The sequence below is a fragment of the Saccostrea echinata genome, unplaced genomic scaffold (genome assembly GCF_033153115.1).
Source record: "Saccostrea echinata isolate AGI-Se365-2 ecotype Australia unplaced genomic scaffold, CSIRO_AGI_Sech_v1 ptg000032l, whole genome shotgun sequence".
In the NCBI taxonomy this organism is placed as follows: domain Eukaryota; kingdom Metazoa; phylum Mollusca; class Bivalvia; order Ostreida; family Ostreidae; genus Saccostrea; species Saccostrea echinata.
The window spans coordinates 5,475,352-5,497,935 of record NW_026889781.1 but is presented as its reverse complement, the minus strand read 5'-3'; the positions used below and the strand labels follow the sequence as shown (position 1 = coordinate 5,497,935).

Genomic DNA, 22,584 nt, shown 5'->3' with positions numbered 1-22,584 from the left:
CATCACTTGTTCTTGGATCAAAGTTTTATTCTACATATAAAAGCTCTCATACTTGGAAAGGGCTAGTGGGTATTGCTCCTCATGGTGCCCTTACCTTTGTGTCAAGCCTTTATACTGGATGTATTTCAGATGTAGAAATTACTAAACTGAGTGGTCTCATAGAATTGCTAGAGAGGGGGGACTCTGTTATGGCTGATAAGGGTTTTACCCTACAGAAGGTTTTGGAGGGAACTGGGATTGATGTTAACACACCCCCATTTCTAATGAGTCAAGGACAATTCACTGCACAAGAAGTAGAAGAAACTCAAGCAATTGCCAGACTTAGAATTCATATTGAGCGGCATATACGCAGAGTTAAAGAATTCCATTTGTTTGATGCTATTATTCCTCTTAGTATGGTAGGGTCAATCAACCAGCTTTGGACAGTAGCAAATATGCTGACTTTGTTTAGAGGTCCCCTTGTTAAAGACTGGTCCTAGAAAGATTATATGGCAATGTTAAAGTTGATTGTGTAAATATTCATCACATACAAGTGGCAGTAACTTGTTATTTCCCCAATGTTTGTTATGTAGTAAATTTATTCTACAGATTTTTATAAATACTTGTATGTTCGCCTTAATAGATAAAAATAATTGAAGTTGAAAGTGATTAAGAGTATTTTTACCTTTTTCAATTAAATCCAGAGTCAAATTTTTGAAATTTTGTAAATTTTTCCATAAAGTCATTTTGCTCTTAAACTGACAGGTAGTGGAAGTAATTTTTGGCAAAAAACAACAACAATGAGCAACATGATTCTATTCAAATTAAATAGTGATAAAAAAAGAAAATATCAAGTTTAGCTTTCATGTCCAACCAAACATCAAGATCAAATTTTATCAGCTCCAGGTGGGACTCCTCCTGCATCCACACAAAAAAGTGACACCACTCTAGCCCTGTTACAGCCATCTGCATCATGATCTGATAGTAATACTTGTGGGTCTTTTTCAGTCTGTATCCATTCTCATCCTTTGCTAAGAATATGCAATCTGACAGATGATTAACTGGACACTTGATTTCCAGCAATCCATATGAGGGATTAAGGGAAGGGCAGTATACTTTACGGTCTGGTGAAGCTGCCAACCAAGGTGACCATGGGTTTACCACTAGTCCGCAAGGGTATATGTTGACCTCTCGGTCTAGTGCCTACAATATGAAATACATATACTGGTTGTGTTTTGAAGAGGGATATTAAATGTACAGATGAGAAAATTTATTGTAATAAATGTATGAATGAAATTTATCAATAATGAATTGTTATATATGTATTACCAGTATACACATATTTACTTTTTAAAATAGTTTACCTCAACATAAGCATTAGCTGCTATAGGTTCACAGGCAATCCCATGGCGCATACTTGAAGTCACAACTTTTCTGGTTGTCCTGAGTCGTTCAACAAGTGGCTCATACTCTAGAATGGTAAATTGTCCATTTTTGGTTAAATAACTAATATCTCACTTAATCATGTAACTAGAAGTACTATGCTAATTTTCAATGAAAGCTTTAAACTATTGAATGACTTACATTAAAGTTTTAGAAATGTAAACAATATTTATAAATATATGTGCAATTGCACATTGTATATTATTTACCTTTTCTTCTCCTCACGATATCTCCAGCAACCGATGCTGTGATCCGGTCTTGTCTGATCCGATGCCACTTGGGGTCCTGAGCTTGTAGCCGAGTCATCTCCTCAATATCTGATGCCTGTTCTTTGCTCACACTTAATGAACTCAGTTTCACAGTTTTGGTGTAGTCTAATGCCACTAACAAACTATTTATCATCACATTTTTCACTGGCAATGTAGGAAAGTCCTCACAATCAAGAATGTTCAACACATATTCACTTCTCATCCTCTGCTGAACACCAATAGGTGAGCCACGAGGAAACTTTCCAAAGTTTGTGTCAGTGTCTTTTGTCTGGTCTTTCAGGTCTATGGTGGTCAACAGTAGACAAGACTTGTCAATGGCTGCTAAGTTGTCACACAATTCTGATAGAGGGAGCACATCAGTATTACTAGAAATTGGATTGTACAGTGTAGAGTGGATTCCTCGGGGCTGTCTGTAGGGATTCTGGGAATCATATCCAACTACAGTTGTGCTGTCTGATGAGCTCCCACTTATCTTCTCACCCCTGGGTATGTGCCATGTCTGGGGCAGTGATGTTTTGGCAACATCTCTGGGAACCGATTTCATATTGGTTGTTTTCATGTGAGCCAAGCAGTACAGGAGGCCGGTAATGTGTCCACATAAAGCAGATAATCCAATGGCACATGAACATTTGCTGGAATCTCTGTCATAAGTTGGCCCTTCTTTCAAAACTATCTAGAATTTATAACACATTATATAGTACTAAATATCAGTATGCATATGCATTATGAAATACATAATTATTAAAACAAGTAATGTTGCTTAATTGCCTTTCAATGTTTACCTCTAAGTCATGTGGCGACTCATTTTTTCTCTGTGATCTGAAGGCACGAGCTCGGACCAGACAACCATCACTCATCTTGTACACTGCAAAGATATTTAGTAATAATATTAAATTATGTGTATTAAAAATCTAATATCATTTAGTCTTTGTAAATTCCTTGTCAGTTACTCAGGTAGTTGGAACAAATGTATATTTATATTGATGGGGGAGGCCCTTGCAATCTTGGTATAATATTGTGTTTATCTACACTAGGCCTACATCAATCTATAAAAAAAAAAATTACATCCAAGTTTTCATACATGACATACTTTTTAGAGTAATCGATAATTTTCTACATAATCAACTGAACTTGATTCCACTAAAATGGGAAAACAAAATCATGAGACCTACCGGTCTCCGTTTTTGTACTATATACGCCGAGCATCTGACCCGCCCCCTTCATGGGAAAATTTTTCATGTTTACGTACCTCTGATGTCTGTGATGTATTTCTCGCTAAAATACTTATATCCTTTGGATATCTCTTTGGCACCTAAACTAGTAGAGTTCTTCTTTATGATGTCTTCGACAAAAGAGAACGAAATTGTCGGCACTAAGCTTAGATCGCTTGTAGCAGACGCTGTCAACTTATTATCGGCCATAATTGTTGTACTTCGATACGTACGACCTTAGCCTCGTTTTCGATGCGATATGAATATTCATTATGATCTCATTAAGAACGGAGTATAAGGCATACTGTCTTTGTTGTTCAGCACACGTACTTTTAACTGTTTGCAAAAAGTTCTCCTTTAACCAGGTAATTAAATATCACAAGAGGAAAGGAAACTGGAATGTCTTTAGTACAGAAATCGGTCTTTGAAAATTGAAGATCCAGGATCCGCCCACTTGTTTCACCTCCAGCTAAGAGGTGCATATTTAGTGTGCAAATCGAGAGTTTTCAAGCCATTGTGACGTCACCCTCAATAATTTGTAACAGATCAGTGAAATCTTATAAACGAATCAATAAAAAAATAGTAATAAAGAGTTAAAGTGTGGAAAACATTAGTTTGAATTCTTGTGTAACATAAACAAATTCCCAAGCCTTTGTGACATTACTCTTAAACTTGTAATGACGGGGAACAGAGAAAAATACTGCGTCATTAATATAATAATAAGTATTTGAATACACCAGTCAGATTAATCCATCCCGTCTCCTCTTTTCTTGTACTTTACAAACTTTTTTTTACAGAATACCCCCCCCCCCCCCGGCGAAAAACGGATCGAGTACTCAGTTCAAATATTTTTATTAGTTCCATCATCAATATATATATATATATATATATATATATATATATATATATATATATATATATATATATATATATATATATATATATATATATATATATATATATATATATATATTTGTATTGGCTCCAAAAAAAAAAAAAAAAAAAAAATATTGAACAAGTTGAATTGATGCAAAGCATCAAATCGACCTCAAAAATATATAAAGCAAAAATATATAGAGCATTCTGAAGTATTTCCAAAAGAAAGACCCCCCCTCCCCCCCCCCCCCCCCGAAATGCATTTATAGCAGAATCTTGGAGAGGTGGATCTAAGAAAAAAAAATTCTATAATCTCTTCAGTGGCATGTCTGATGCACCTTGGAATTTAGTGTTTTTTATTTTTTATTTTAACAACGTTAATATTTCTGAATCTAGGGAGAATCCACAGTGTGTAAGTCTTTCTAAGACACTGTGAGTTACCCCATACCCTGCATATTTCACTTACCCATTGAGAAGAAGGTAAACATGGGCTATTTATACCCTTCATACGTTCAAAGGCAACATTTCTCAATATTTGAAATTTTAATTCTTTTCCCCAGACACTCCTTCCTATCTATGCCCTAAAATCAGTCCATCCCACCCCGTACGAATCCTAAGACATATTTAGGGAGGGAAAAACCCTGCGCTTTGCGTGGTCAATGAAATGGGGTAAAATTAATAACCTGTGGCATACTTATACTTTCTAAAATCAAATTAAGGGTTACATACAAATTCCAACATTTATTTTAATTTCCTTTTTATTTAACTTTGTTTATTGTTTACTCTTTTATTTTCTCTAATTATATATTCATTTTGAATGTATTATTATTATCATTATTATTATTATTATTATTATTATTGAGCACATAAAATATTGAAACTATGCCCCCCCCCCCCCGAAAAAATAAAGGCGTCATATTATTCTTCAAAAATAATATTTAAAGCTTTAATCTTAGATCTGTAAAAGTTTTGGATCCTTCCCTCAACACTGTTGACATCATTTGTCTCGGATAATATAAAGATAAGCGTAAGCCAGCGTTAATTGCGCTCTGATTGAATTCAGTCTACATGCAGCTACACCAGAGAAAATCCACAGAATTTTTTCCCTTGTAAAAAAGTGCATCTTTATGATAGATTTTTACACTTGTTCGACTTTTCTGTGTATTTAAGCGGATTATCTACAGTATATTTACATGTACATCAAGTACTATCATATTGTATTACATGTACATCAAGTACTATCATATTGTATTACATGTACATCAAGTACTATCATATTGTATTACATGTACATCAAGTACTATCATATTGTATTACATGTACATCAAGTACTACTATATCAATGCTGCTTTGTGCATGGAGAATCGTTGTGCCTTACACATGATTAATCAGAAATAACTTGTTTATAGTACACAAGACTTCAAACTAATGATTTCCACAGTTTAACTCTTTATTATTTTTTTTATTGATTCATCTGTAAGATTTCACTGATCTGTTACAAATTATTGAGGGTGACGTCACAATGGCTTGAAAACTCTCGATTTGCACACTAAATATGCACCTCTTAGCTGGAGGTGAAACAAGTGGGCGGATCCTGGATCTTCAATTTTCAAAGACCGATTTCTGTACTAAAGACATTCCAGTTTCCTTTCCTCTTGTGATATTTAATTACCTGGTTAAAGGAGAACTTTTTGCAAACAGTTAAAAGTACGTGTGCTGAACAACAAAGACAGTATGCCTTATATTACGTACAAGGCTTAATCGCCATTTTGCTTTAGAAAAGTTCGGGAAAACAGTGTACCTGTGACGTCGTATTTTACGACTGTGACGTCGAGTAGTGGTTGTCTGCATTAGGAAGCTGCTGTAAATTTGGTAGTGTTTACATCGCTGCGTTTTTCTGGGCGTTTCGTTGGATTTAAAAGTTGTTACGGTTGTGAAAACATATGTAGGTGTTTGCAGTTGTCGTGCTGAATACGCATCAGTATGTATTTTCGTTTGCTGCGAGTCATTTCTTTAGTCGGGTCTTCATTCATGGGGACTATGAAGCCGTGCGTTGTTGGCAATGTTTAATGGATATCTACAACTCGGAAGGAACGTTTTGCGATAACAGTGGAGTCGTAGGATAATTTAATGACGGACATTCGAGGGATTATTTTAATATCGCCATTTGATTGCAGAAAACTGCAGAATTTAGCGAGAAAATAATGACGCATGCGCAGATGGGGGTTAGTCGATTTTTGATGCCAGGCATCGACTAACCCCCATCTGCGCATGCGTCATTATTTTCTACAGATACAAACAGTAGAACACCAGATACACTGCATTAAAGGCATTTACCCTAAAAATGATAATTATGACTCAAAATAAACAATAAAAATATGAAATTGGAACACAATAAAAACATGAATGAATAAAAATAAACAATAATTCAATTATATTAGCTTCTTATATACACAATTACCCATTTAGACAGTATCTACTACAGTGAAAACTGATATTTCAAGCAAAACTAAGCTAGTCTTCAGGCACTACACCTGATTTTAAAATTTTCTAAAAATCCAGGATTTATAATTAGTCTAAGATTAAATAATTCCCTGTTGTTTGTGTAATTAAAAACGATAGTATCAAAGTCTGAGCACCGCCGTTATCCCACATAAAGGAACCCGCTCAATTATAATCTCATAATCATTTTTACCACATTGTGATGAAAAAAATTGTCGACTGGCTGTTCATTTCTTTTGGAAAGAATTTGAGTATGTTTTATAACTTCATAATGCTAGTTTACAAATCGTTGGGCGTTCATACGTTATACGTAATGGTACACTCATGATATATGGTACATGTATATAATTTGGGGCGCTCATGAATTGTAATATCAATATTTTTTTTTTAACATCGAAATGTAAAAAAGCCAATAATTTATTTCTTTACTAGTTAATAAGCCTTGGGGCGCTCGAAATGCTAATTTGGGGCGCTCGTGAAATAAGTTTGGGGCGCTCGTGATTTAGATTTGGGGCGCTCAAATTTGTACTTGGGCGCTGGTAAAAATGTTTGGGGCGCTCGTGCATGGGGCGTTCTGGTTTTGGGGCGCAGTGATTAGCACCCGTCAAAAACATGTTCTGATGACTGACATATGCCTCTATTGTGCAGTTATTAATGTACAAAACACAGGGTCTTCTGTTTTGCTATAGTACCAGTGCAATTTAACATAAACAAGTTGACAAAACATGGACCTTTCAGGTGATAACATGGAATTTATTGTATGTAATGACGTCCTATTCAGTAATTCTAGGCGTTATCCCCTTTGACTGGAACAATTGGATGATGGAATCAAGTTATTTTATAAAATATTTTTTTTAGGTTACTTCACTTATTTATTACTAAACAAAGAAATAACTCATTTGAGTTAATTCTTAAAACATAGAATGCCTATCAATTTTGCCAAAAAACATCAATATTTTGAGTTTGCTGCTGATTTAAGATGAAGTAAGGCTGAGAAAGTTGTAAATGTATGTACTTCTTTTAACAAACTCAACAGACTTCATATCTCCTGAGCAGATATGATGATATTTGTCAAAATATGATATTTTAAGGGAAAAATAATTCCATTTCATGAACATTTCAGAGGTCAATTACACAACTTCCGCCAATTTTGCCAACAGTGAGACCAAATTTCCTAAAATCCTTGGATATTACTGTACAATCTCTATGTCTTACATTTTTTGTGCAAAGCTGTTGATTTTTGTGCAAGAGTTCTAAAGTGAGATTGGTTAAGGTTGAAATAATTGAAATATGTTATGACTTGTTGAACTTCAACTTGTTAAATCTTAAAGATAGATTACTTTTACTATCATGAACCTTTTCCATTAACTTAATAACCCAAATACAGCGTGAACATGATGAATAGAGCTTTTCAGATACCAATAGGTTTAAAATAATGAATAGTAAAGTATCAATAATGGGAATAAGTTACTGAAGAAAAGCATAATCAGGGAAAGATAACCCAAAATAATGACATTTAATAACTTAAACAAATTATTTAAAAAAATAACTTGTTTCCATGATGCCCTTGACTGATAAATATAATAAATATTTTATGATTTAATTTCTTTGTAGGAAATGCTTGTCAGGACAAAAGACTGAAAAACTGCCTTTAAACACAGCCATCATTAATGTTAATGGATTCATAAGGAGCATCCAAAAAATATGATATTAGGATCATCATGCAGAGACTGGCAAATTTTTACCACTCACTGTGAAAAATGCATCTAAATAAACATTGAAATGTTTAATTTTTTTGTTCATTGCTTTTCTTCATATGGTATGAATATTGCATAATATTTATGTGAATATTGCACGATTTTCACGCGAATAACAGATAAAGTGGAATTCGCATGAATATCATGCGAAATTTTAGTCACATGAAAATCGCATGAATTTCGCATGAAATTTGTGTGATAACATTCGCATGAAATTCGCATGTGGGACTTTTCACATGATTTTTGTATGATTTTTGCATAAATTTCATGCGAAATGGCAAACGCATGAAAATCATGCAAGCCACTTTTCCCTGTGTAGTTGTTATAACCTTAAATTATAAAATCAATATTCTTTGTTTTACTTCTTGAAGAAATAAAAACAGAGATCTTTAAAAAGAAATATTAAAATAACGAAAAACATATCAAAAATATTTATAGTCCCTATGTTTATAACTTCAGGAGTCCAATTAATGTAACTTGTAAGTGAATTTTTTATTTTTAAAATGTTCATGGACATGGTACTAATCATATTCTAATAGATCTTAGCTCGGATATTATTTTTAGACAGTTTTTTCTTTTCTTTTTTTCTTTATTGAGTTTAAATTAATTTAAATAGATAAATTACTCTCTGATCTTGTAAAGGATTATGTAGAACAATGAAATGCTTTCTTTGGTTGTTAGTACGGGAATTAATGTCGCACCTGTTGCAGAAAAAATACATACAATGTAACCCGTAAGTGGTTATGCGATATTTTTCTGCAATTGCTGCGACGTTAATTCCCGTACTAAAAAACAAAGACAGACATTTTATTGTTTATATTTATATCTATATAAAAATAGCATTCAAAGTAAATTAAAAGTATGGTAAATATTGTATTATAGATGTGTATGTCATTGTATGCATAACTGATGGAACAGCCGTTGCTTAAGAAATCTATGCAGGTGGCTTGCTTAGTGTTGTTTACTGACTGATTAGTGGCAAAGGGTTTTATATGAAATAAAGGAAATAATATTCAGTTGATGTTAATATATGCTAATCAAAACCTCTAATCTGCCAACCTAATGCACACAAACATGAACCAGTGTAAGCTTGCATACAGCGACGTTCCGAGGATTCACATCTACAAAAATTGTTTTAAAACTACACATATGGAACTTTCCTTTTAGTATGATTAATATAGAATTGTTTGTATTATCTTTATTTTTTGCTTTAATTGCAAAAAATATTTATTAGTTTTAAATGTGTATTTTTTTTTACCTCAGTGCAAGGTCGAATAAAATATTGTATAAACGTAAGTGTTACGCAAAGATTGTCAATTATTTAAATACAAAAACAGTAATTATCCGCAGCATACATGTATTTGAAAGAACTATAATCTGTTTTTCCATCGTTCTCTTTCGATGATATATTCAATTTTAATAACAAAATTGTGTTACATCTGTTGAATGTCAATCTTTTCATGCTAATATGACTGCAAATAACAGAGCGAGGAAATCATAACCTAAATCAAAAAGTTGTTTTACACGGAACTCCACGGTAGGACATATGAACGTTATATATATATTTTTAAACATATATAAATATAATTATTTATATTATTGATTATAAAGATATAAATATATATATACGTTTCAGTCCACTCAAATTTTGTTAAAAATAAAGGTTTCACATTTCCATCAAATTTCAATAGCCCGAATAGCCAAGTGGTTAACGCGTTCGCCCTATAAACCGTAGGTCGTGGGATCGAATCCTGACTAGACCGGGTTTTTTTATTTCAATTTTCCATTTTTTAAACTTTTCTTTCTTTTACATTTTTTTTTTTTTTTGCCAAATTAACAAATGTGTAAACTCGACATTTATAACTTGTGAGAATAAACTCGACATTTATAACTTGTGAGAATAAATCATTATAAAAATAATATTTTACCCATAAAAGCAGTTTTATTGATTGCGTAATGGTGACTTAGTGGTGGCTTAAAGGTGATTTAATGGTAGCTTAATGGAGTTTGGACATTAGGCACCTATAAGTTTGGCTCAGTGGTGACTTAAAGATTATCTAGAAGCTATCATAAATTTATGGGAGAGGGCTATCTAAGTTTTTAGAACATGTGTCCAATCCCTTTGAAATATTGTCAATAAACTATGTTCAAAACACCATTAAGCACCTATAAGCCATCATTAAGCCACGATTAAGCCACCATTAAGCTACCTTTAAGCACCCATTAAGGACTTTGAAATGGCTCTAGAGTAACTTAATGATGGTGTATTTATTACTTAAAGAAAGCTTAATGGTGACTTAAAGACAACCATTTAAGAAATAAATAACAAGTTTAAAAACTTCTCTGGGAAATGAAGTGGGTCGGTCACGTGATCAAATCCTGTGAAGGCCGAAGGCCTTCTCAGAAGATTTGATCACGTACCGACCCACTTCATTTCCCAGTGAAGTTTTTAAACTTGTTATTTATTACTTATATATACCTTTGAGACGGGCAATCGAATATAAATATTGCACTAACTGTTCGTCGTAGATTTTGACAAATTACGCAAGGTGTAAATCGGCTTGAAAAGCGGTTACGATTTAAATTCATCTGGCAAAGGATTCTGTTTTGAAGGGAATATTCTATGAACGGCTACTTGTGATCAATTATAGTGAGCATATTGGTGTCTGGGAATTTTTGTATCCATGAGAACCCATATTCGATGTTAAAAAAACACAAGAAACATGTCTGATGTTTGATAATTAAATGTTGGAGGAATTTCAGTCGGAAAGGGATGGGTGAACACACTTGTTCGGACCAAGGCATATTAATTATGATGTTGACACTGAGACCCTGGCGACAGCTTACATTGTTAAGACAACGATCTCGATGATGGTGTGTCTACAGAACTTCCGAAGTGCAGTGTTTGTCGGCTGTTTGTGGCGTGATTGCATTACACTGATATTTTCCAACAGATTTTCAAATTTATTGTGAGTAAAGTTTAATGAAAAAAAAAAATATAGCATTCAGAGGTCTACAAGAAAAATAAGGGTAAACGTTGAGACTATGCAGCTCAGACAAGAAACGTATAACACGTAGTTTTCTATTCTCTATGTAAAATCGATCAAGAACTGTGTTGAATACTCGTTTACATTGTTAATAAAATGATTATTATTTAACTTGCGTATTTTGTACATTTTTATACATGATAAACATGCTATATTGCTAAGTAGAGTAAGTCTTTTTTATGTAGATATTACTGCGCTGTATGATTAGGTCACTTAATGACCTATGACCTTCGAAAAACTTCATACAGGTATGAAGATATTTGCTCTCTGTATGTTTATATTAGAGAGAGATACCACAAATGTATATATTAAGCATTAAGGACCTATAAGCCACCATTAAGCCAAGTGTTGTCACAGCGCGGTAGAATACACAATAGGAACTACATACACTTTCAATACACTAGGAACACCAAAATGTAAATCTTTTTAGCTCAATTTGCCTAAAAAATTACCCTACTAGATTGTTGTAAAAATATAACAATTGTAGGTTTAAAATTTGTCATTTTTCCCCTCTCAAGATTCATTTGCGTTGTTTAACTTTTAACGTCAAAATGGCTCTTACATCTATTAACCATACCAATTCTGACAGCGCTAAATTTATATATAAAAAAAAGACGAATGAAGTAAATATTTATGAAGAGAGACAACTAGAGAATGTAAATATAAGCATTGAATACTTATTCTTGGATGTTGTCGGTCCTATAACAGCACCTGTCCGTGTCGACAAATTATCATATCACGCTAAAGCGCAGTATTCAATTTGTCGGCACGTCCAGGTGCTGTTATACGACCAACAACTTACAAAGATAAGAATTCAATGATTAAATTAAATCGAAGAATTAACGCCTAACACTCCTATGTGTATGTTGTTGTATTCCCGTAATAGTAATACTTTTCTTAAGGCTACATATTCAAATTTTCATATTTATAGTAAATCTTTTATCCTTGAGCAAGATCTTAATTTAATGATTGTTTAAGCTCCACTGTTATTTTACTATATTTCTTTAACTGACCGTGAGTATGCTTCTTTTTAGTGAAATGCCAAAACATTTCCTTGATTTTATTGAGTATTTCATGGATATTGCTTTTCTGACAGGAAGATGGAGCAGGGATCCACACCGAAAAGTAAAGTTTAAAGTTCCATGTTTATTTTTTCACCATTTTTCATCTTTTTCCTACACTAGTTGTAGATAGGCTGTTCCTTTGCATCGTTCAATGTTTAATGAAAAATAATATTTAAATTATAAGAATTGGTCTGAAATGAATAAGATAATTTCCATTTATGTGTAAGGTTTATATGTACAACTTTCCGTACCAAGGCGAACGACATAAGATATTAAACACTGTTTCAAGTATTCTTTTTAGTTGCTGCATGTATTGTTTATGATAGAAAAAAAAAACCCATTGTATCTACTGGTTACAATAGTTTTGCGGACAAGCAATAATAAATTCAGGAAAGGATTCCAGTAAAGGGTAAAGAAAACTTCATTACGGTAATATCATTTACTTGCAGAAATTCATCAATAAGACTTTTTCCTATGCTTAAAATTCATATACACTATTTTTCCCGGTTTGTCATGCCGACATGACTGATGTCGTGAACAAGCACTTCACAAGTTTAAAAGGCTGTACAGTGTACAGTACATAATACTATTTTAGAGAAGTGTCACAAATTTTGACATATGCATGGCGCCTACGGCCGTAGCAGTGAGGGATTTTTATAGTGCCAATGCCTACCGTGACACAGGACCTCGATTTATAGGGTTTCATCCGAAAGATCCTTGACTTTCACTTCTAGTGCCGGGCGCTTCGCAAAGCTACAGTCACTACCTATGATAAATGTTTGTAGGTTTGACGCGGCGCCAAGAACGAGACTTAAACTCGGGACCTCTCGATCACAAAGCGAACGCTATACCACTACCACGACCGGTATGAACTTAGTGGCATAGATTATTAAGTCAGTATATTCCTTGTACCATGAAAAGCAAAAAAAAAAAAAAAAAAAAAAATAATAATAAAAAAATTAAAAAATAAAAAATAAAAAAATAATGAGCAGTAAAAAGCAACACTCAAATAAAAACAATTTGCTTTCTTTCACCAGACATTTGTTGTGCTAACTGAATGATTCAAGGTCTGTACAATACGTAAGATTTATTTTAATTTTTTTCTTCGGTCTCCGCTGCAAAATATGGAAAAATAAAAGTTTTGATTATATTAATGTCCTCAATATTTTAAATTTATAATACAGATACACAACCACATTTGAATTTCGTAGGTAAGCAAAGTATGTCAAACTGCAATAAAAGATTTCACGTCACTTCAAAGTCCATTCAATGATGTGTACAAACAATTTCCTCAAGAATTTGAATAATTTATTCGAATTGATTAAAAATTAATAATTCTAATTAACAATTCAATAAATATTTCTACCTCCAATATTATATTATTTAATCCAGGGATTCATCTTGGTTTAGCTTTGTCTGTTAGCTTAAAATACAAACGTCACAACAGATTTTGTCAAGGATCAACATTTCAAAAAAAAAAAAAAAAACAAAACAAAAAAACCGACCATTGTGTTCCAAAGTCTTAAATTGGTAAATTGCGTAATTAATATTTATCTCCACTGATTCAACATTGTGAGATTTCATTCATGACATTTAATTTGTGAGTTCCCATGTATGTGCTTTCTAGAATCCAGTAAATATAAATTGATTTTAAATTTCCAAATATCCATAAGAAATGCTATTAACATGAATCTAAATACTAGTAATCTCATCGGAGATATAAAGTTTTTCATAATTAAAGGGTTATTACGGATATAACATCAAATTATTCCTAATTATATTTAAGGATGTCATCTAAATACTAAAACAGGTCGTGTTGATTGGTTCACATCTAGAACATTACAGACAACGTTAGTTTGAACAATATATCTTTACTTAATGATCGACAAAAATCTTGCTAGCTCTTTCTAAAGCAGAATACGGTGTCTTTGCTTTTCAGAAATCCTGTCACCCATCAAATGTCACTGAACCGTTTAACCTTACTATATCTACATTCGTGAATTGATTGCATCAGTCTTCCATGGTAATTTGAAAAACAGTGTGAGCAATATTCCTGTAAACTTTGTCTACTTGGTTTCTACCTCTCTCACTCTCGCTGCACGAAATTATTCTCCATAATTTGATGTAATGTGCATTTTCAAGCTGAAAAAATACATTTATAGAGAATTCTAATAACAAGACAACATTCTCGCTCTCCTTTCTCACTAAAACATGTTATTACATTCTCTGTATCTCTTCTCTCTGAGTCAGTAAAACATGCTATTTTCTGAATAGTAATGTAGCTAACAAAATTAGTCTTCAATTCTCTTTTTTCGTGAAACATATTGAATTTTTCACAACACCTAAAGGTTAACGACATATCCTTGTTCACAGAGGATATTTCAAGGGAAGTTGTTTTTGACAAGATATGGAAAAAGTAACCATGTACTGTGACAAAAAGTCTTTTCAAATAATAAGTCAAAGAAGCTTTACAATTTTTATATTTGGAATGAACATTTATAATATTCCTCATTTTTAGAATAGTACCAGATGTTAATTACCTTTTTGCAGATTTGAGAATTCATTCATTAGCAATGAGTAAAATACTGGCTAAGTCAATGTAAAAAAAAATAATAGAAATTGAACGTTTATTCACTAGCAGAAAGAAAGAAAAAATGCTACTATTTCCAAGTAGTTTTGATGAGTTTTTTTTTTGATATTCAATTGATACTTTATTTGTTTAACCATGTTGGAAAGAATGAGGTGTAAGAGGCGTTGACAATCCCACCTCTAAGGAAATATATTACTCATTTCTTGTTTTTTTTTTATTTTTTAAAAAAGTACTATCAATTATGTCATCATTAGCATATTTGATTCCTCTTTTTCAATGAATCACTTAATGATTAACAATTAGCTTTTAAGTTGATAGTTATGCATATATACTTGGTGGAAAATTGTTCAAACATAACAATAGAACACTGATTTTTCAATATGGATGAGTCAGATCCCAATTATATATAAAGGTTTAAATGACTGGAAAGTGAATAAAAAAATAAATGAGAAAAGAATGAAAAACATATTTTTTGTTTTTTTTTAAAAGGAATCCATTCCAAATGAAATTCGAACTTTTTTGAATCATATGAATTATTGATAGACTGATATTGTTTAACGCCGAATAGACAATATTTCAGCCATATTTCGGCAGAAAAAAATGATATGCTTGAACAAACTCCTTTATTCAAGCCACTATGACAAGGTGATATTTTTATTAAGACAGCGTAGCAAAGTGGTTAAGGCATTTATTTTTAATTATACCCTTGTATTTTCAAAGTTGTTGTTTCTATTTAAATACCCAGCAATTAACGGAGGAATTGTTATAATTCTCATTGGTTCATTTCAATCTGTTATAGAAGTGTATTTGCAGAAAAAACCTTTAATTGCTTCTATTAATAACACTGAGTAAGCTTGATATTTTGAAATTTTCTCTTTACAAATATCGAATGATCGGTGCAGTTCTATTGATCTATTATCATGCAGTTTGTTGCAATTGAATGTACACCTTTATCGACCGTGATGTTCCGAACAATGATGCTTTATTGGCTTGTATTTTATTGATCAATCCAGACTTGGGAGGAGAGAAATGGGATTTTTCATTGTTTCCTAAGGAATTTATGGTAAGACAATTCAGTTTACCTTTAGTTACCGTTACCACTGAAAGCTCAATATTATAGATTTATAGTTATCGATGCTGCAAAAGGGATCATGGGATTTAAGTTTATAGTAGTTTCAGAGATCATGTTTTTTCGCGAATGAAAGTTGGTTTAAAGTATTGTTTGTTTGTTTTCTTTAGTTATATATTGTAACGAAAAATGCCGGGATTAAATATTTGTATTATAATGGTTATTTTTCTGTAGTCTACAGCATTTCGTTATAAATATTATGTGGGCTCTGTACCTTTTATCAGTTGACAAGACAACAAAGTCCTTTATAAATACACAAAAATTTATTGTAGCAAATTAACAACGTATATGAAACGAACAGGTAACTTCCTGGTCAGCAGCTGGCGCGGTAGATCAAAGGGATAATACATTCGTCAGGAATATAAGGTGTAGAATAAATATAAAAACACTCTAATTAGATCTAGGTTATAGGAAAATATTCTTTAATTGGTTTCTGGTGAAGGTGCAAGTGTATGCACCTCGTATATAATAAATTGGGGGAAGGTGCATATGTCCGAGAAGGTGCGGATGTACCGTAACTAATGTAAACAATAACAAGGAAGGGGCGGATCAACCTCCTACAATACAAGGGAAATGGTCGGTACTGGAGAAGGTGCGGAGTCCAATATATACACCTTTATAATTTAATAAATAATCACCTTCTGCACCTTCGCTGGGTCGTGCAGTAATTGCTTCTGGGACATGCTGCTGAATACGGAACTAGGGAACTGTCAAAATGTACCTTCGCAGCGCCCCTCTGTTTATAAACACTACGCTGGCCAATCAGAGACCGGCTTACTAAAGAGGTAGCACGCGGTAGACTCAACCCGAAGTATGGAGGGAAAAGGAAACACACATAGTTCCTTACACAAATTAAAGGCAAAATAACACCAAAAATCCATATTAGAAGCAAAGATAAGCATATTTATATGCTGTCATGTGTTTTTATTAACATGGCTGGTTGCAAACGGTGGAGACGACCTCCAGATTGAATGTAAACAAACTACATCCGGTGTTTGCATCTACCAACACGTGGTGAAGTTGTTGTATTACAACTTTTTGTAAATAATATTCTAAATGGAATAACAAATAGCTAGATATCACGACAGTTTTACATGTCGTAACGATTATCTAATGATAACATGGTAAAATGGATCTAGGTTAGGTTTAATCCGAAATTTCTCTGGTATCAGGTACAGGTCCACATATATATTTCATAACAAAATTACATAACAAATTTGAACAAATCTGATAACTCTTTGAACTTTTGAGAAGAAAGTAAATTCATAAGTTTTTAGACATCTGAATTAACATAACAATATACATATATATATATATATATATATATATATATATATATATATATATATATATATATATATATATATATAATTAAAATGAAAACACGAAGAAATTAACACAGTAAAGCATTAGCGCTTTCATTTACAATCTTCAGATGCTTTACAAACAAGTTTACTAACTGTCACATAGTAACGTCTATTATGACGTCATAATCAGCGGAACGTAATAAAGTCACTATGATGTTATTCTCCCAGGAGTTATTACGGGAAAATCAAACAATGCTATTAAGCTTTGGTTTTAAAGTAGTTATAAAGTGTTTCTCTTTTCTTTTCCTGTGGATGTGGTTTCCAAACAGCATCTTATAAAAGGGAAAAACCGCATACATCTAAATGTTCACTTAATTCACGCTTCCACGTCGTCACGGGTGACGCAGTTGCCATCTCCGCACAGCCAATCAGAATCGCGGAAACTTTGTCCGCCATTACCTCCGACAAAACACACAGATGTCGGAGGTGCGAGATGACATCGTTTAATGCAACATATCCGCTGTGTAACGAAAAATTGTGAGGTCCTATGCATGGGATAGATGTAATAATGATACGAGGTACCCGGAAAGAATACACAAGGTGAGATTTATTCATTTCCTAAGTCTAAAAGACGGAAAAGCAAGTGTTTACGTTGCATAAACAGCTGATAAAGGCATGTCATGCGGAAGACCGAAACACAACTGTCTGTTAAAAATTAAGATATTCGGGTATATTAATGTAAAAGTTAGTGATAATATAATTGTCAATTAAAGAGAGCAATGTTTAGATTATGTTCTATGACGTACAATAGTGATTTACAAACGTGCTCAGACAGTGACTCAACCGTTCAAAGCTCTAAGTCTCGGTGAACTGAGTATAATTCTCGATATTAAATGAGATTGCTGCAAAACATTTTTGTGGGTAATTTTACAATGCTTTATTTTTGAAACATTTTGTGATCGTATATAGCTTTAGGAATCTAAATTTATTGTAGCTTTTATGGGCCATGAAATACTGACTGTATACAGCAAGGTCCAGTTCCCCCAGATGGGTCACAGTCATCAAGAAAGGCTTCTTTGGAATTATCGAGAAGAGTTGTAAGCTTACTGATATTATGTTGAGAAAAGTATCTGTTATGAAGAAACTTAATTACAAAGCCAGTATGTTTTTATTCAAGTGAAGATATCATTATACCATGAAAACTTGACATAGTAAAATCACAGATGAATAGTCATTTCTGTACTATTATCAATTGATATTTAGTCTTGGTGAAAATGCTGAGGATAGTTAACTACAAATTTGTTTATGAGATCAAGATTTTAAAAGCATTTAAAAAATTCCAAGTCAAATGCATTACATGTATTTATATTTTAATAAAATATTACATGCATTCAGGATCAATGATGGAGCACACAGGGAAACAGAAAAGAATCTTCACCCGTGTGTCATAACAGAATGTGAAAATGAATTGTCAACAGGCTACATGTATGTATATACAATAGGAACATCGCCATACCCTAGTTTTCCAGTTAGTTATGTAATGTACACATGATTATGGAGAAAGGGAACTGCAAAAGAAAAGTAACTGTTTCCACAATGCATCAAAATCTCTTAAGCCACTTATTCTTGACATCAATGTTTTTATGCAGTTAAATACCAAGTAAATCAATACTTCAAGTAATATTTGAAGGATATCAATACTTCTAAAATCTCTTTCTAATTTAATCAGAAAGCACATTTTAGATATTGTTATATTTTACTTTATTTTTGTTATACTCATAGATCTTTAGAATTTTATTTTTCATTTTAAGGAATCTTTGGATTAATTTCCCCATGTTGTAGAACTACAACAAAAACAGAGAGAACCTACAGAACAGACTAAGTAATCGTCTACAACTCCACATAGCAGCATGAGAAAAACAAGGCCCACTTGCCATGAAGAAAACAGTAAAAATATATATATACTAGATGAAATCCCGCGCAAGCGCGGGTAATTGAATTTATACCACTACCGACAGAAAATATATTGTAGTTTCTACTGACAGCGTACAGGCTTATAGCAGGAAGAAATACTTTGTTCAAAATCCCGCATGTGCGTCTCCAACCACCCCCGCCCCCTTTTGTAAAAACTTGAAAAAGTAAAAATTTCATTAATTGATATTTATTGTGAAACCTGTTATACTATGTTATGGATATTGTATTTCATATGCTCTTATTTTATTTCCGTCAAGGATCAAAGCAACGAATATGTACATTTTACTGATAGTTTTTTTTTTTTGGGGGGGGGGGGTTTAAAATTCACAGGTATTCGGGTCTTGGTTTATAAATATGTATGTACCTTTTTGATATATATTGTAAATATTGTAAAAAATGTACTTTATCTTTTTTACATATCAATACGGTACATACATATCTATAAACCAAGACGCAAGTACCTGTGTAAAAATTAGCTTTTAACGCCCTATGAATAGGCCGAGTATTTGATACAAAAGACTGTATACAGAAAAAAAAAACTGAAATGTATCGATTAAAGCACAAAATTTTACAGCTTTAATTGTATTTGAGCAATATCTTATTCATAAATTTCTCTTTTCATGTAAGCAATTTTATTACGAAGTAGAAATTGTACTTCGGGTTCGTTGCCACGATGCTCTCACAGTGAGGAATATATTACACATTTTACCAATAAATTTATTAGGAAAACCTACTACATATATGGAATAGTCTTTCGATATATAAATATATTCACAACTTATAGTGTTATCAATGATTTACCATTATTTCAATGACCATTCACACAATGACATCAGCTTTTTTATGTTCCTGCAGCTATAATCGTCTCGTTTTTCTTTTTAACATCGGGCTCGATGCTATATGATGTTCTAGAAGCTTCCGTCAATATTAAGATCGGTGAATGACAAAAATAATTTGTACACTTCCCTTTATAATCGGTTATCACAACTTACTTCTTTTATGTCATTTAAATCAAGTTTTGATTGAATAATTCAGTGATGACGTTTTATGAAATAAGTAAACGACTGATTGTTGTCAGTTTCATTGAAAATTGCCAGAAACTTAGATCCGCCAACCGGAAACGCCACCGTACTCATGTTTTTGCTATTTCATGGCTTTTTATAGAAAATAAAAGTAGACTTTTAATTTAATGTACGAAACTTACAATGCCAGTAAAATCTAAATATAGTTTACGGACATCATATTGCATCTAGTGTATTCTTAGAGGAGTAAGTAAAAACTCTGGTGCATCGGTTTCGGAGTTTATTTGCAAAATTTATTAATTTATAAGTATAGATATGTCAGTGATGTGTGTATTATTTATACCAACATGAAACATTATTGAAAATTTATTAGATTTTTTGACATCAAAACAATTCAACTGTATGTAGAAAAAAAGGGGCATACTAATGACAAAAGAATTGTCTCGGTCACTTTAGGTATTTTTTGTGTAAATAGTCCATAATTGTATATCAACACTGATGAGGCTAAGGCACAATTTTGGAATAAAGGTGTAGCATCAATGTTTGGTGTGTCAGTGATTGACTATGTGCATGTGTTGACCTTATGCATGTTATTTTAGGTTTAAAGATGGGTGATTGACTTTCATTGACTTCACTAATTTCAGGAGAACCAGACTTTTCACTTATCTAATGAACTCCATTAGCATAATACATGTTTGTTTATGAAATCTTATGGTATCCACAATGTGCTGAATAGCATGAACAAATGTATAGTTCAGAAAGGTGATGAATAACACGAATAACATGAAATGTGTAGCACTGTCATACATGTAGATGTAGATGAAATTCCCAAAAATATATGTCATACTGATATAAGTAAATGATTTATACAGTGATGTGATCATACAATGAGAAACAACTGATACAAATTAAATATTCAAGTATCTAACCCTATAAATCATAAATGTATATCACTGCCTAGGGAAATTTGATAGAGGAAAAGTAATACTTTTTGAATTTGACATAAACGATTTTATTATTACTTATATATGAAATGTACAATATCATTAAACTTTCTGTATACCCGTACCTTGTCTTTATTTTCTTTTGAACATCTTGGATCTTTTTATGGGTATCTTTGGATTGACATCTACAATATAAATACAGAATTGATTTTTGATTCCTCTTGGAATATGCAATGCTGAGGAAGACTTATGTTTGTTCTTCAAACCTAGCAATCTGAACTGTTGAATGCAATTTATTTGTACAACAATATGTGAACATTTTCCTCATCCCCTTAAGTTTGTGTGTCACTAGTGAAGTACACTGACTGTTTTGATCATTAAACAGTCTTTTACATTGTAATTTCTACTTATGATACCCTAGAACCATTAAGGATTTCTGAAATATATATCAAAGTCCATGCCTAGAACCATAAACTGAGAACAGAACTGGGGTCTGCATTGGATTTAGAATGAATATCTTTATGTTTATTTTAAACATGACTAAAATCTTGAAAATTTATTTTGTACTAATGTACAAACACAGGAAGATTTTTTCCTTCAAATTTATGTGAAATAATATCTGAATTTCTAACTCAAGTTTGTATCCCATTTATAGTTTTAAGGACCCTTTATAAACTTAAGCAGAATATTTTTTTAGACATTGAGAAAAATTGTATGAAGGTGTAAATTTTGAGCATACCTAATGCATTTTCAACAAGGGTGCCTTGCATTTACCCCCAGGAAAAATGGTTAATAAATGATAATATTGACAAACAAAAAATTCTATTGTTCACTTCATAACATTTGAGAAAAATACATCCAGTTGAAAAAACATGAAGTATTCAATTAATTTATCTTAGCCTATTAAAATATTAAGAAATTTATTACAAATTGTAGTTTTCAAATTCTTTTATCTTTAGATCTAGGGACAGGATGTTCTAATTGCATAAAAATACCACAGAATCAGAACTCTTCAGTGTGCTGTGCAGAGAGGACAAAAAAAATGAAAGAAATAAAAATATAATAATAAACTATAATCAGTTTGTCCAAATCAAAACGATTGGGGAATCTGGGAGAGAGGGGTGGTGATGAATGAGTTGCTACAATATTTCAAAATTCTTTGACAAAAAAATTATATCAACAGGGGGATGTGGTCCAAATATATGACAGTTCTGAAAATTTCAAGGGGTAGGAGAGTCCTGAATCCCTTCCGGATCAGCGCTAGCATTAGCAACCTTTCAAAACCGATGAACACATATACACTGCATATCACTTTCCTTATTAGATTTAGTCGGTGACGATGAAGATACATGGAATATATTGGGGGGGGGGGATCTCTCGGCGGCTGGGGTTTTAATGCTAACTAAACAACAAACAAATATTGTCAATTTTATTGTTAACATTGAAAATTAAAAACGTTCCCTGATCTAC

General features: G+C 32.5%; 1 long non-coding RNA gene and 1 pseudogene across 1 annotated transcript; one reads left to right on the top strand and one right to left on the bottom strand.

Moving 5' to 3' along the window:
• Positions 1-792: 792 nt before the first annotated feature.
• Positions 793-3,191, bottom strand: LOC133197974 (uncharacterized; annotated as a pseudogene).
• A 14,444-nt stretch (positions 3,192-17,635) lies between these two features.
• On the top strand, positions 17,636-19,116 carry LOC133197973 (uncharacterized). Its single transcript, XR_009722470.1, has 4 exons — positions 17,636-17,774; positions 18,169-18,271; positions 18,570-18,659; positions 18,986-19,116. It is a non-coding gene; the product is annotated as an uncharacterized LOC133197973 (long non-coding RNA).
• The last annotated feature ends 3,468 nt before the right edge of the window (positions 19,117-22,584 follow it).